At 44.1% G+C, this 14,447-nt stretch overlaps 1 pseudogene; it reads left to right on the top strand.

The window, feature by feature from the left end:
- Positions 1-13,552, top strand: part of LOC123457280 — a 47,715-nt pseudogene extending 34,163 nt beyond the window's left edge.
- Positions 13,553-14,447: the final 895 nt, after the last annotated feature.

Raw genomic sequence — 14,447 nt, 5'->3', positions numbered from 1 at the left:
AAAGTGAGGTGTATAGGAAATTGAAGCAGCAGTGGAGAAGTAGAAGATATCCAGAGCCTGCACAGGCCGGCAAAAGTGGCCCAGGCAGGTCCGCCCATCCACGGCACACCAGAAAGCCACCAGGCTCAGCTTGACCCACAGGAAAAGCCAGGTGCGGTGAGCTTCCACTCACACTGGAGCTCTCTGCAACTCAAGAAACAGGAAGAGAGAACAGCAGTGAACAACAGAGGAGCAGATCACAAGGTAGAAGAACACGTGGAACAGCAAGAGAACTGAAGCAGCTGCAGCTCCCTGGACTCCCCCACCACCTGTGCCCAGCTCCAGCGAACAGAGCAGCAGTCCCAGGACCCAGCCACACCAACTTGAGCCAACAGCGGGACCCAAGCAGGAGCAGAGTCCGGCAGCAATATCAGCTGCTCTGACGCCAATAACAGTGGCCCCAGCAGCAGCAGATCCAGTAGTGGCAGGAGTGATATATCCAGCAGCATCAGCTTCAGAGGCAGCAGCAGTGGTGGCTCCAGCAGTGGCAGCTACAGCAGTAGCAGCAGAGGCAGCAGCAGCGGTGGACCCAGCAGCAGCAGCAGAGGCAGAAGCAGTGATAGACCCAGCAGACGCAGCTTTAGCACCAGCAGTTCCAGCAGCAGGGGTGCTGATCTTCAGGCGACACTTGCCAGGCTCGATTTACCATGCAGGAAAAGCCAGTGCCCAGATCCAGAAATCAGAACAGCAGCCCGACGACCCAGGCAGCAACTTGACTGAGACCAAAATCATCTAAGGTAACTGGGATTGCACCAGGGAAGGGTCTCACTTGGTCACAAGCTGACATGGATCCCTCAACAGACCAGAAATCTTAACCTCTATGTTGATAGAGGATTTGGTTGTTATAATAACTACTCTTGCATATATACTTGGGGCTGTTTTTGATTGAATGTGTACAGTGTTTAGTCAACGTTTAGAATCTACCTGTATGTTATTACACTCACCCTACTTGAATACTCCCATAGCAGGGAAATTCAACCCCTAGGAACACCTTTGTAGATACTCTGAGAGCCTTAAGAGCCACACCTAACACCTTAAGCTCCTACCCTGAAGACATATAACATCAGATCAATTGATACAGCTAAGAATACTCAGCTCGGTAGAAAATCCAAGCATTAACTTAATCCAAATGCAAAGATATATACATTATAACACAAGAAACACTAAAAAGCAAGATGATATAAATCCACCTAAAAGTATTAATGATCAGAAATGACCTCCAATGAGAATGAGTTAGAGGAAAAGCCTGAGAAAGATTTCAAAAGAATGATTGTAAATATGTTCAAAGAGGTCAAAGAACAAATCAAAAGAATCAAAGAAAAAAATCAAAGAGTAAATCAAAGGAATCAAAGAGGAAATCAAATAAGATGCAGGATACCAAATTAATGAAATAAAGAAGGAAATACAAGACATAAATAAGGAAATAGAAATAATAAAGAAAAACCAGTCAGAATTACTAGCAATGAAGAACACAGTTAATGAAATAAAAAACTCTGTAGAAAATCTCACCAGTAGAATGGATGAGGGGGAGGACAGAATATCTAAGCTAGAAGACCAGGTGGCAGATCTAATACAGTCCAACAAAGAGAAAGACAAACTTATAGAAAAGTATGAGTGGGAATTTCAAGATATTCAGGACACTATGAAAAGATCAAATATAAGAATTCAGGACATAGTAGAAGGAGAAGAATTCCATTCCAAAGGCATAGTAGGCATCTTCAACAAAATCATAGAAGAAAACATCCCCCAAATTGGGAAAGAGGTGCCAATGCAGATAGAGGAATCCTTTAGAACCCCAGCCAGACAAAACCTGGAAAGAACCTCTCCTCACCATAGTATAATCAAACTTCCAAACACACAGACCAAAGAAAAAATATTGAAAGCAGTTAGAGAGAAAAAAGTACCCTAAAGACTCTACTAGCAAACTGTTAGAGCTGATCAAAACCTATAGCCATGTTGCAGGATACAAAACAAATACACAGAAATCAATAGCCTTCATATATGCTAACAACAGACACACAGAGGATGAATTCAGAGAATCACTCCCATTCACAATTGCATAAATAAATAAATAAATAAAGAAAGAAAGAAAGAAAGAAAGAAAGAAAGAAAGAACCTTTGAATAAACCTAATCAAGGAAAAAAAAGAATCTCTACAATGAGAACTTTAAAACACTCAAGCGAGAAATTGCAGAAGACACTAGAAAGTGGAGAAACATCCCTTGTTCCTGGATTGGAAGAATCAATATTGTGAAAATGGCAATCTTACCAAAAGCAATCTACGCATTTAATGCAATTCCTATCAAAATTCCCAAAGCATTCTTCATGGAAATAGAAAAAACAATCCAAAAATTCATTTGGAATCACAAAAAACCTTAAATATCTAAAGTAATACTGAGCAACAAAAACAAGGCTGGTGGTGTCACTATGCCTGATTTTAACCTATACTACAGAGCCATAGTAACAAAAACAGCATGGTACTGGCACAAAAACAGACATGTAGATCAGTGGAACAGAATAGAGGACCCAGATGTAAGCCCAAGTAGCTATAGCCACCTGATATTTGATAAAAATGCCAAAAATACTCATTGGAGAAAAGACAACCTGTTCAGCAAATGGTGTTTGGAAAACTGGATATATATCTGCAGAAGGATGAAAATAGATTCTTCTCTCTTGCCATGCACAAGAATTAAGTCCAAATGGATTAAAGACCTTAACATCAGACTGGAAACTCTGAAACTGCTAGAGAAAAAAGTAGGGGAAACCCTTCAACATATTGATCTTGGCAAAGACTCTCTGAATACAATCCCAATTGCTCAGACAATAAAACCACAGATTAATCACTGGGACCTCATGAAATTACAAAGATTTTGCACTGCAAAGGACACAGTAAAAAAAGCAAAGAGGCAACCTACCAAATGGGAAATAATCTTTGCCAGCTATATATCTGATAGAGGATTAATATCTAGGATATACAAAGAACTCAAAAAGTTAAATAATAAGGAATCAAACAAGCCAATCAAAAAATGGGCTATGGAGCTAAATAGAGCATTCTCAAAGGAAGAAATACGAATGGCATATAAGCATCTAAAAAAGTGTTCTATGTCACTAGTCATCAGGGAAATGCAGATTAAAACGACATTGAGATTCTATCTCACTCCTGTCAGATTGGCTACCATCATGAAAACAAATGATCATAAATGTTGATGGGGATGTAGAAAAAGAGGAACCCTTCTACACTGCTGGTGGGAATGCAATCTGGTCCAGCCATTGTGGAAATCAGTGTGGAGGTTCCTAAAACAGCTAAAGATTGATTTACCATATGACCCAGCTATAGCATCCCTAGGCATATATCTGAAGGAATCATCTCATTTCCTTGGAAGTATGTGGTTAACCATGTTTATTGCTGCCAGCCTCGATGTCCTTCAACTGATGAATGGATAATGAAGATGTAGCACATTTATACAATGGAATTCTACTCAGTGGTACAAAAAAAATGAAGTTATGAAATTTGCAGAAAAATGGATGGACCTGGAAGGATTATACTACATGAGGTAACCCAGGCCCAGAAAGCCAAGCGCCACATGTTCTCTCTCATATGTGGATCTTAGCTACAGGTGATTGGGCTTTTGCATGAGAATGAAAATACTTAGTAGCAGAGCCCAGTTAGTTAAAAAGGAGACATAAAGGGAAGAGAAAGGAAGGGAGGAGGGTACTTAATAGGTTGGTATTATATATATGTACGTACAATGATTGAGATAGGGAGGTAATATGATGGAGAATGGAATTTCAAAGGGGAAAGTGTGTGTGTGGGGGGGGATTACCATGCGATTTTTTTTATAATCATGGAAAATGCTAATAAAAATTTAAACACACACACACACAAAACAAAAGAAATGGGCATAAACTTGTTGCTTACAACTAAAGGTGTCTTCTGGAGTGGTAAGCCAAATTTCATGGACTATTCAGATAAAAGTCTAAAAATTCTAAATACTGACAGCAATAGACTTCAAGGCTTAGCTTATAAGCTTCCTAAGAGGAAAGAAAGTCTACAGGGGACTTCATTGGAACTGAGCTACTAGCATAAGGGCTGGCTGCATCCTGCTGCCCAGGCGCAGAGAGTTTAATCAAGGTTAAATTTGTAATAGACTAATATGCTTAGCTAGAGATATTGGATTAAAAAATTAAAGATTTGTTTTTTCTTTGTTTTGACTTTTCGAGGTAGGATTTCACTCTAGCGCAGGATGACCTGGAATTCCCTATGAAGCCTCAAGGTGGCCTAAAACTCATTGTAATCCTCCTACCTCTGCCTCTCAAGTGCTGGGATTAAAGGCGTACACCACCATGCCTGGCTAAGACTTAAGATTTTAAGCTAAAAAACCTTAAAATTAAAATTACAGGCACTGAGACAAATTTTAGGTTATGATGGTTCAATTGACATTGTTTTAGTCTCTCCTTGCTATGCCTTATACCAGTTAAAAATGTTTACTCTGTGTGTATGTATTAGAAGTGTTTTACTTGTTTAATTTTACAAATCTCAATAACTTAAATTGGTCAAGACTGTGGGGACCTTTAAAATTAAACTAACTACAATTTATAATATATAATAGTTATAAATCTACTGGGATCCAGGGACAGAATTTAGTAATTTAAATAGATGGCCCCCCTCCTGGCAGCTTGGGCCTGACCCTCCCATACTGGGAATTGGCTGGCAATCCACCTTCTGAGAGACTGCCACAGTGGCCCCCTTGGAATGACTCAGGTGGGGACAGGAGAGATGTCCGCCATCTCTTGGTGACTGGGCTCACTGACCTTTTCTGGTGCCTACTGGGCATTGGCACATGCCGGGGGGGGGAATCTAAACATGCCATTAGTTTTATGCTTCAATGTTTTGCCACTCTTGGGCTGCCTGATCAAATTAAAACAGCTAATGGCCCCTACTTCATAAGCAAGCCTTTGTAGATTTTCTCTAGACCTGGAAAATCTCACATTGAACAGGCATCCCATACAACCCCCGGGGCCAAGCTATTGTTAAAAGATATAATCAAATTTTCAAGTCTCAATTACAAAAACAAAAGGGAGAATCCTTACCCCCACACAACCAACTAAAAAGGGCCTTATTTACCCTAAATATTTTAATTTTTTCTAGCAATTTATAATGTGTGATGGTTATAAATCTATTGGGAGCCAGGGGTGGAATGTGATAATTTAAATAAATAACCCCCAATATATTCAATTGTTTATCTTAAGGTGTGATGGTGGGTTTCAGATTTCAATCTAAAGATATGCAAAGTGGACTTCCGGTTAAGATGGCGGCGTAGGTACCACGCCAAAGCAGCCTAGGGGGGAAAAAGACCAAAAAAAACTCAGCAAAATACACACTTTTACTAAAAAGTGAGGTGTATAGGAAATTGAGGCGGCAGCGGAGAAGTGGAAGAGTTATAGAGCATCCAGAGCCTGCACAGGCGGGAACAGCGGCTCCGGGACGGCTCGGCCACCCGCCGCAGCCGCGGAGCGGCAGAAAACCGCCGGACTCTCGGCTCGAGCCGCAGGACAAGCCAGGTGCGGGATTTTCCCCTCACACCGCGCTCTCCGCAACTCGGGAAATGTGAGGGGAGAGCGGCAGCGAGCAACGGAGGGAGGAGCAGACCGCGAGGTAAAAGCACACGTGGAGAAGCAATACAACCAGAGCAGCCGCAGCTCCCTCCCCTCCCCCGCCGCCTGAACCCAGCTCCAGCGAACACAGCAGCGGCCCGGGACCGGCCACGCCAACTTGGGCTGACGGCGGGACCCAAGCAGGAGCAGAATTCGGCAGCAACTTCAGCGGCTCCAGCACCGGTACCAGTGGCCCCAGCAGCAGCAGACCCAGGAGCGGCAGCGGCGGCAGATCCCGCAGCAGCGGCTTCGGGGGGAGCAGCAGTGGTGGACACGGCAACGGCAGCTTCAGCAGCGGTGGTGGCTCCGGGGGTGGCAGCTACAACAGCAGCAGAGGCGGCAGCAGCGGCTCAGTTTGCCCCGTAGGAAAAGCAAGTGCCCAGCTCCAGAAATCAGAACAACAGCCCGACGACCCAGGCAGCAACTTGACTGAGACCACAATCACCCAAGGTAACTGGGATTGCACCAGGGAAGGGTCTCACTTGGTCACAAGCTGACTTGGATACCTCAACAGACCAGAAATCTAAACCTCTTTGTTGATAGAGGATCTGGTCATTATAATAACTACTCTTGCATACATACTCGGGGCTGTTTTTGATGGAATGTGTACAGTGTTTAGTTAAATTTTAGAATCTACCAGTATTTTATTCCACTCAGCCTGCTTGAATACTCCTATAGCAGGGAAACTCAACCCCTAAGAACATCTTTGTAGATACTCTGAGAGTCTTAAGAGCCACACCTAATACCTTAAGGTCCTACCCTGAAAATATATTACATCAAATCAATTGATACAGCTAAGAATACACAGCTAGCTAGAAAATCCAAGCATTAACTTAATCCAAGATGCAAAAATATATACATTATAACACAAGAAACACTAAAAAGCAAGACGATATAAATCCACCTAAAAGTATTAATGCATCAGAAATGTCCTCCAGTGAGAAAGAGTTAGAGGAAATGCCTGAGAAAGAGTTCAAAAGAATAATTATAAATATGTTCAAAGAGGTCAAAGAACACATAAAGATATGCAAAGTGTGCCTAACAGGAGTTCCTAAAGTGTGCTGTGGCTTTAGGCTTTAGGTTTGTACTTTTAATATCTAACTATCCTTCATACTAAGAGCTTTAAAGTAGTTCCTGAGAAAGTTCAAACTGTACCTCCCTTTAAGATCTTGGACTTGATCCTTACCCTAGATAGTTGCACCTGTTAGATGCTCTATATACTAGAATTAAAAGTTAAAACTCATTTGGAGTCTCATGTAGATTTTCGATGGATTTGTGTTACTTCTAAAACATATAATAACAGTTAACAGTGTTGGGAAAATACATTTAAGAGATATTTGGCACAACGATAATATTTTCTTAGATCTGATTCAGTTACATTCAGAGATTTTGTCTTTACAAAATAATCAGCTTATTATTGATACAGCTAAAGCTGCTAATGACTTAATATCTACTTTTAAGTCTGCCTTGCTTGAATGGAATTCTCTCACTTCTTGCATAGAAAGCTTTACTGTTACAGGTGTTTGTCTTTTACTCATTCTGTGTCTGCTACCCATACTCGTTAAATGCCTTTTAAGATCCTTTATGGATATCAGTACAGAAATACATGGGATACATCTATGGACCCAACCCCAGCTTCCTAAAACATTATCTTAAAGCCTTTGTAGAGGCTGGTAGTCAAAGACGGGTAAGATTCTCTCAAGTTAGGTCAACCTAAGACAGGGCATGAATGATGGAATTCATTTACCGATGATGGGTAAGGCCTAAATATCATACAGAACAACCTAAGAGAGACACAGTCTTTCTACACAAAGGCCTGGAGGGGCCCGGTTCATAAAAAATAATAAATAAAAAAGGGGGAATTGTTGGGAGCCATTTTGGCTGCACTTGTATCCATAGCACTGGGCTTTCGGCAACAACAAACACTTTAGCAAAACTATAGCAAGGCTTTAGCAAAACTATAACACCTACAGTAAGCAAGATTATATATATTCAGTGTTAGGAAGCTGTTTCTGCAGCAAGACATTAGCACCTACATGTAAGCAAGATTATGTATATTCAGTGTCAGAAAACATTTGGCTGGCCTTAATAGTCTTTTTTACTGAGAAGTAATTAAAATACAAAAACTCTGTAACAGAAAGGAGTTTTTTGAAAAAAACTTGTGTGAAGCTCATAAAATTTTTGTCCATGGAAAAACTTTATAAAAAGAAAAAGACTAGGCTGGAGAGATGGCTTAGCGGTTAAGCGCTTGCCTGTGAAGCCTAAGGACCCCAGTTCAAGGCTCTGTTCCCCAGCTCCCACGTTAGCCAGATGCACAAGGGGGCGCACGTGTCTGGCGTTCATTTGCAGAGGCTGGAAGCCCTGGCGCGCCCATTCTCTCTCTTCCTCTATCTGTCTTTCTCTCTGTGTCTGTCGCTCTCAAATAAAAAAAAAAAAAAAAAAGTAAAAGACCCATTTGGGTACCAGGGAGAGACTTAAAATATTTGTCCCAACAAGGGGACACTAACAATCACTTCTCTATGGAGTGTCCTGCCCCTGAGGACTGTTCCTAAAATGGTCCTTCACCCTGCTAAACTCAATAACTCCCTCCCTTGTGGAGGATTTCTGGCTTTGCCTCCGATCTGGGCCTCTCCAGCTAGTTACCGTACAGTTGTCCATACGACCTTAAAAAATTTCTCAGCCACCTTCCCCATACCTATCCAGCTTTTCCCAGTGTTTCCTCTGGGTATTTGGGCCCCGCCTTCCCCTAATGATTCCAGTATAGTTGTGGGATACAGTCATCCTTCCTTCTGTATTTTTAACACAACTGAGCCCAGTGCTCAACGCTGCCTGCCTTCTGGAATGGTTTATGTTTGTGGAGGTGGGATGGTCTATGACTTTCTGCCCACCAACTGGATGGGCCTTTGTGCCCCAGCCACTTTAATCCCAGATGTAGATATCATTCCTGGAAGCTAGATTCCCTGGCTAAGGTAGTCCTACAAAACAGGAGAGGACTAGACCTACTAACGGCCAAAAAGGGAGGCGTATGTTTGTTTTTACAGAAAAAAATGCTGCTTTTACACCAATAAATCGGGAATCATCCAGGGCAAGATTTAGAGGCACCAGGAAGACTTGGAAAGGAGGCGACGGGACCTCCAGGACAGACCTCTATGGACGGGCTTACATGACTTCTTATCCTACCTCCTCCCTCTACCTTCCCCTCCTTCCCTTCCTCCTTATCCTCACTGTCAGGCCTTGTGTAATTAAGAAAATTACACAATTTCATCACCAGCGGCTAGAGGCAATAAAACTTCATCAGGTCGAGATACATTATCACAGGCTAGCAACTCAGGAATTAAGTTCCTCAGATGACCCACTGCCACCTCCCCTGCCCTCCATATGACCAATGATGGGTAAGATCTCCAGAGGAAGACAACCTAAGACAGGCCATGGAGTGTCTTCTCAGTGAGCTAAACACCTGGTATCCAATGACGGGTAAGATCCCCAGAGGGGGACAACCTAAGACAGGGGCCATGGCGACTAATGCTCTTACAAAAACAAAAGAGGGAGATGTTGGGCTCCGAAAGGCCCAGGCATGAGGTCTAGTGGAACTTCTTGAGCCTAGCTAAAGTTTGGCAACCTGTCTCTGGCCTGCTAGGACTCAGCGAGATGCCTAATGGCTTCTGGCCTGCTACTGCCACGTCTTAATTATAATTACCATTTCAATAGTTAAAGTTTACTATTAGCCCTTACCTCTTCCCCATCCTAAAATCCCTGTCTTCCTCCCCAACATCATATAGGCAACTGCTCAGAGTAATAAAGCGAGTTCATGCATCGAAAAGACTCCCGATTCAGTGTGGTTTTTCTCGGTGGCCAGGAGAGGTTTCTGAGTTGTCTGATGCTCATCCTTCTTAACACCTAGGGAGGAACCAGCAGGCCTGGTCCTTCCCTCGGCACTCCCTATCTGACCGGGAAGGAGCCCCACAGGATATCACTCAGTATTTGTGAACACATCCATGTAGTCACAGTCTCAGTTGTGATGTCTAAACTGTTTATTTTATTCTCTGGCAATATATATATATATATCCAGATTTATTTTTTATTTAATCACATTTTTCTATGTTTTCAATAATAGGTTATACATTTTTGCAATAAGGTCATGGAGGGAAGTAACATGGGAAATCTTTAAGGCTCACAACTAAAGTGGAGGAAAAATTATAACTGAAAATGTTACCAATGTAGTGATATTTATGTTGAAAATAGACATAGTTTTACCAATGCTGCTTTAGCAATAGGCAGTGGATGGAAGGATAGGATCAAAGGGTCCTATGGTGAGGAGAATAAGCCAGATTTCAACAATAAACAAATGAGTGGCAAAAATAGGAACTAAACCACATCTGAATGTGTTGTTGTCAGTCTATGGACCTATCTTCCCAGTGAGGATATTCCCAGTTAAGTATTGAAGGGATGGGGAAAGAGACAAAATATTTCATGAAACCCATGTTCTGGCACTCATATAGGCCCTGCCCTTAATTATTGAGAGAGGTAACTTCCACTTACCCAGCCGTTCTCCTCTTTGGGTGGGAGCACAAACTGCCTGCTGTGGGCCCTCACTTTCATGTGCACATTCTGCATTTTCATGGCTCTGAGGTGCTGACTCTTAGAATAGCTTGCCTCTAGTCTCATCTAGTATCATCAGGGCAGTCTTCCCCAGCTCATGGCTTAGGAATCCCTGACTGAGAACAGAAACAAATCTTTTTTTTTTTTTTTGGGGGGGGGGGTTTCAAGGTAGAGTCTCACTCTAGTCCAGGCTGACCTGGAATTAACTATGTAGTCTCAGGGTGGCCTCAAACTCAAGGTGATTCTCCTACCTCTGCCTCCCGAGTGCTGGGATTAAAGGTGTGCGCCACCATGCCCAGCTTACAAAGCTATTTTTGAACATGTGCAATGAAATGTCACTGCTGGTATCAGTACATAATATTGTGAAGTCCATCCGAAAAAAAATCAGCAAGCTGAATAGCTCTTCCCACTCCTCCGCATAAAATTCACAGATTGGGGCACATTTCTTTGTATTACCAACCTTGATGATAATATTTCCAGTTATTATTTACATTTCCAATCTCTGAAAAGAATGTGCTTACAATGAAATGGTATTTTATCTCACTCCATATTTACTGTCATGTACCAATTTGTGGGGAAACATTAGAGGAAATCAGCAGCTTTTCAGAGAGGTGGATGCTGGTGAGAGCACGGGGTCAGCATGCTGTGTCAGGAAGCTGGGCAAAGGGAGAAGCGGGAGGCCTGTTTCCCTACAGGACTTGTATATGTGCACCCAGGGTCACATGATATGCAGCATCCAATATAATTGATGGCTACGTCTCTTGACAGTAAAAATGCCCCTTGTAGTTAAAACTGCTGTATCCCCAAGCTGGCCTTGAACTTACAGTGATCCTCCTACTTCTGTCTCCTGAGTGCTCAGATTAAAGGTGTAGGTGGACACACCCAGCCCTTGTCAATGGAAGTTTTGCTTGCTCAAAATAATCACATTTGTTCTGTGGATTGAATCCACGTTATAGATTTATCAGTGTGATCATGGGAAAAAATATCATGAAAAAGCCATAGGGCTCACATGAAGAAGGGAAGGAGAGGCAGGAAAGATGGCTTAGTGGTTCAGACTCTTGCCTGAGAAGCCTGAGGACCCAGGTTCAATTCCCCAGTACCCACATAAGCCTAATAGACAAGGTGGCACATGTGTATGGAGTTCGTTTACAGTGGCTGGAGGCTTGGCATGCTCATCTTTCTTCTCGATTTCTGTGTGTGTGTGTGTGTGTGTGTCTATCTGAAGTAAATAATAAAATACTGAATGAAAAGGGAGGGCCTCTGCAGCTCTGTCCTGTCCCAGTTCCACTATGGCCAGGGCCATGCTCAACACCCTGCCCTGCCCTGCCCTGGAGCAGCAGAGGCAGCAGGAGTCCTGGAAGTGAGAATTTCCCCCTTTGTGCTGGCCCGCCATGGTGGCATCTTTGCATTCATGCCACCAACCAATTCCTCACCTTCCACTATCCCTATGTGGCCTGTAAACTCACCCTCGCCATTCCCTTCAACACCGACTATCTCTTCCTCTTCTCGTCTTTGTCATGAGCTATCTGCTGCAGATGAGTTTCATACCTCACCCTGCCCCAGGCCATCATCTGTGAAGCAGACTATCTGGAGAAACAGATCAACAACACACACAGCTCCACGTACAAGCCTAACACTCAGACACAACAGGTGATACCAGCCGGCTTGCTGCAGTTGGTGGTCTGCCCCCTCTACATCTGGTCTATTTTGTACCTCTCAGGGTTTCACATTTACCTCCAACCTGACACCTAATAATGACATCAAATGCTTATCCATCAAGAAGGGTGGCTAGTCCTCTGTCAATCTGGTGACAATAAAGGTATTACCTTTAATTGCTGTGCTGTGCTGTGCTGTGCTTTGAGGCACCTGATTGACTGGAGGGGATTTGTGCAGTCTGACAAGGTGATGTCCTCACCTATCAGAAGCAATGAGCCAGCCTGTGGAGCCAAGCCAGACACCACTAGTCTATATTTTTTAAAGTATTTATTTGTGAGAGAGAGAAAGAGACAGAGAGAGAATGGGCATGCTAGGACCTTAAGCCACTGCAAACAAACTCCAGAAGCATATACCCTTGTGCTTCTGGCTTGTGCTTGTGGCTTCGGTCTTGCTTGCTCAATATATATCAGACTCATTGTAATCACATTGGTGATTTCAATTCCCCAGTACCCACAAAAGAATGAAAGTCAATGAAGCACTTGCGTCTGGCATCCATTTGCAGTGGCTGGAAGCCCTATTGTGTCCATCTTCCCTCTCTGCCTGTATCTGTCTCTGTATTTCTCTCTCAGTCTCTGAAATAAGTAAATCAATAAATTGAATAGTAAATGAAAGGGAAGACATCCACAGCTCAGTCTAGTCACTGCTCTTCCAGCTCCACTATGGTCAGGGCCCACGCCCACTGCCCTGTACTGGAGCAGCGGAGGCAGCGGGAGCCCCCGAGGTGAGTGGGAGGCATGCCCCTCATGCTGGCTGGCCATGGCGGCATCTGTGCATTCATGCCACCACCCAACCCCTCACATTCCACTCTCCCTACCTGGCCCAGAAACTCACCCTGGCTATCCCCATCATCACTGATGACCTCTTTCTCTTCTCTTCTATGTCATGAGCTGTCTGCTGCAGATGAGTATCACCAAACTAGGAGTCCTGCTCTGGGCCACCATCTGTGAAGCAGAGGATCTTGAGAATTAGATCCCTGCACAGGCTCCACACACAGGCCACTCACTCAGACACAGGAGGTGCTGATCACCTTCAAGATGCCAGATGTTCTGGCCACTGCATTTGACCATCCCTGCCCCAGGGTGGACAACTGTGTTGGAAGATGAAACTACTTCTTCTATGTGCTTGTTCTCTTCCTAACACTTCTTACGGCCTTCATTTTGCCTGCATGGTCACCCACATGAGAATGCACTCTCAGAGAAGCAACTTCCTCTGTGCTTGGAAAGAGACTCCAAACAGTGTGTTGGAGTTAGAGATCTGCCTCTTCCAAATCTGGGCCATCCTGCACCTCTCAGGGTTTCACACTTACTTCTGAACTGAAAACTAAGGATGACATCAAACCCTCCCCCAGGAAGAGAAGCAGTGAGGCCTTTGTCCACCCCTACAGCCTTAAAGCATTACCACCAACTACTGTGCTGGGCTCTTAGGCCCTTCCTTGACTGGTGTGGATTTGTGCAGACTGACAAGATGTTTCCCTGGCCTATCAGAAGCAACGAGCCAGCCTATGGAGTCAACCAGACACCCCTATGGCTGGATGCCACCCCTAAATGTGGCTCAGCATCTGCCACCTGCTGGCCTTACCACTCGTTCACACCCACCTGCCACCCTTCACACTTGCGGAGACCCTTCCCAATGCCATCAAGGGAAGCAGAGCTGCAAAGACTCAGGGTTTTACGTATTTTCTTCCTATCCTCCTTGGTTGTCCCTAAACTGTTCCCTGGCTGTATGTTCTGCTCCCTAAACCCAGGTACCCAGGGCCTTGGGCCCTAGATTCCCCAGGTCCACCAGCTGATCTGTGGTAGGGGTGAAGGAGAGCCATAGCATCTGGAAGCCACTTCCAGCCTGTGCGTAGGAAAACCCTGTGTGAGTGAGGGTGTGGACTGAACAAGGCCTCTGCTGAACCAGGGACCTTAGGATCTGTCTGCTGTCCAGTCGGCTTGGACCATGGGCTATGGAGGGGACAGCTCCATGGGCTGCTTTGTTTTAGGAATCATGTGTTGTCTTGGTGGTGGGCATTGTACTTCTAGTGGACTGTTTGGTGGAATTGGGGGATTTGTATGGGTTTGGCCAATAGTACAGAGCTGAGGTGCCAGTGGGGAGAGCAGGGATAGGAGGATGGGCAGCCTGTGTCAGAGGAAACCACGCCAGCCAGCCAGACTCCCAGACCCTCAGCTCCTGTAGATTCCTGGGCAGCACAGAAGCAAGGGAGGGTCCTTGTCCTGCCCTGCCTAAGGAGACTCTCTAAGGGACCCCACCCCTATGTCTTTAACAGGCCTGGGTAGAGATGTGCAGGTTATGTCCATTCTGCCAATACTTGAAATGGGTTCAGCAATGTTGGGTGTTTTACACAATTTTATAGATCTTTTTTCTACATAGCCTTTTATAGATGAAAATACAATGTCAACCATGTTGCTGCCCATGCAGTGCCAAGTGAAGTCTATC

Source organism: Jaculus jaculus, unplaced genomic scaffold, assembly GCF_020740685.1.
Source record: "Jaculus jaculus isolate mJacJac1 unplaced genomic scaffold, mJacJac1.mat.Y.cur mat_scaffold_34_1_3701052_arrow_ctg1, whole genome shotgun sequence".
NCBI lineage: Eukaryota > Metazoa > Chordata > Mammalia > Rodentia > Dipodidae > Jaculus > Jaculus jaculus.
The sequence above is the reverse complement of the archived record's forward strand: the minus strand, read 5'-3'. Positions and strand labels throughout refer to the sequence as shown.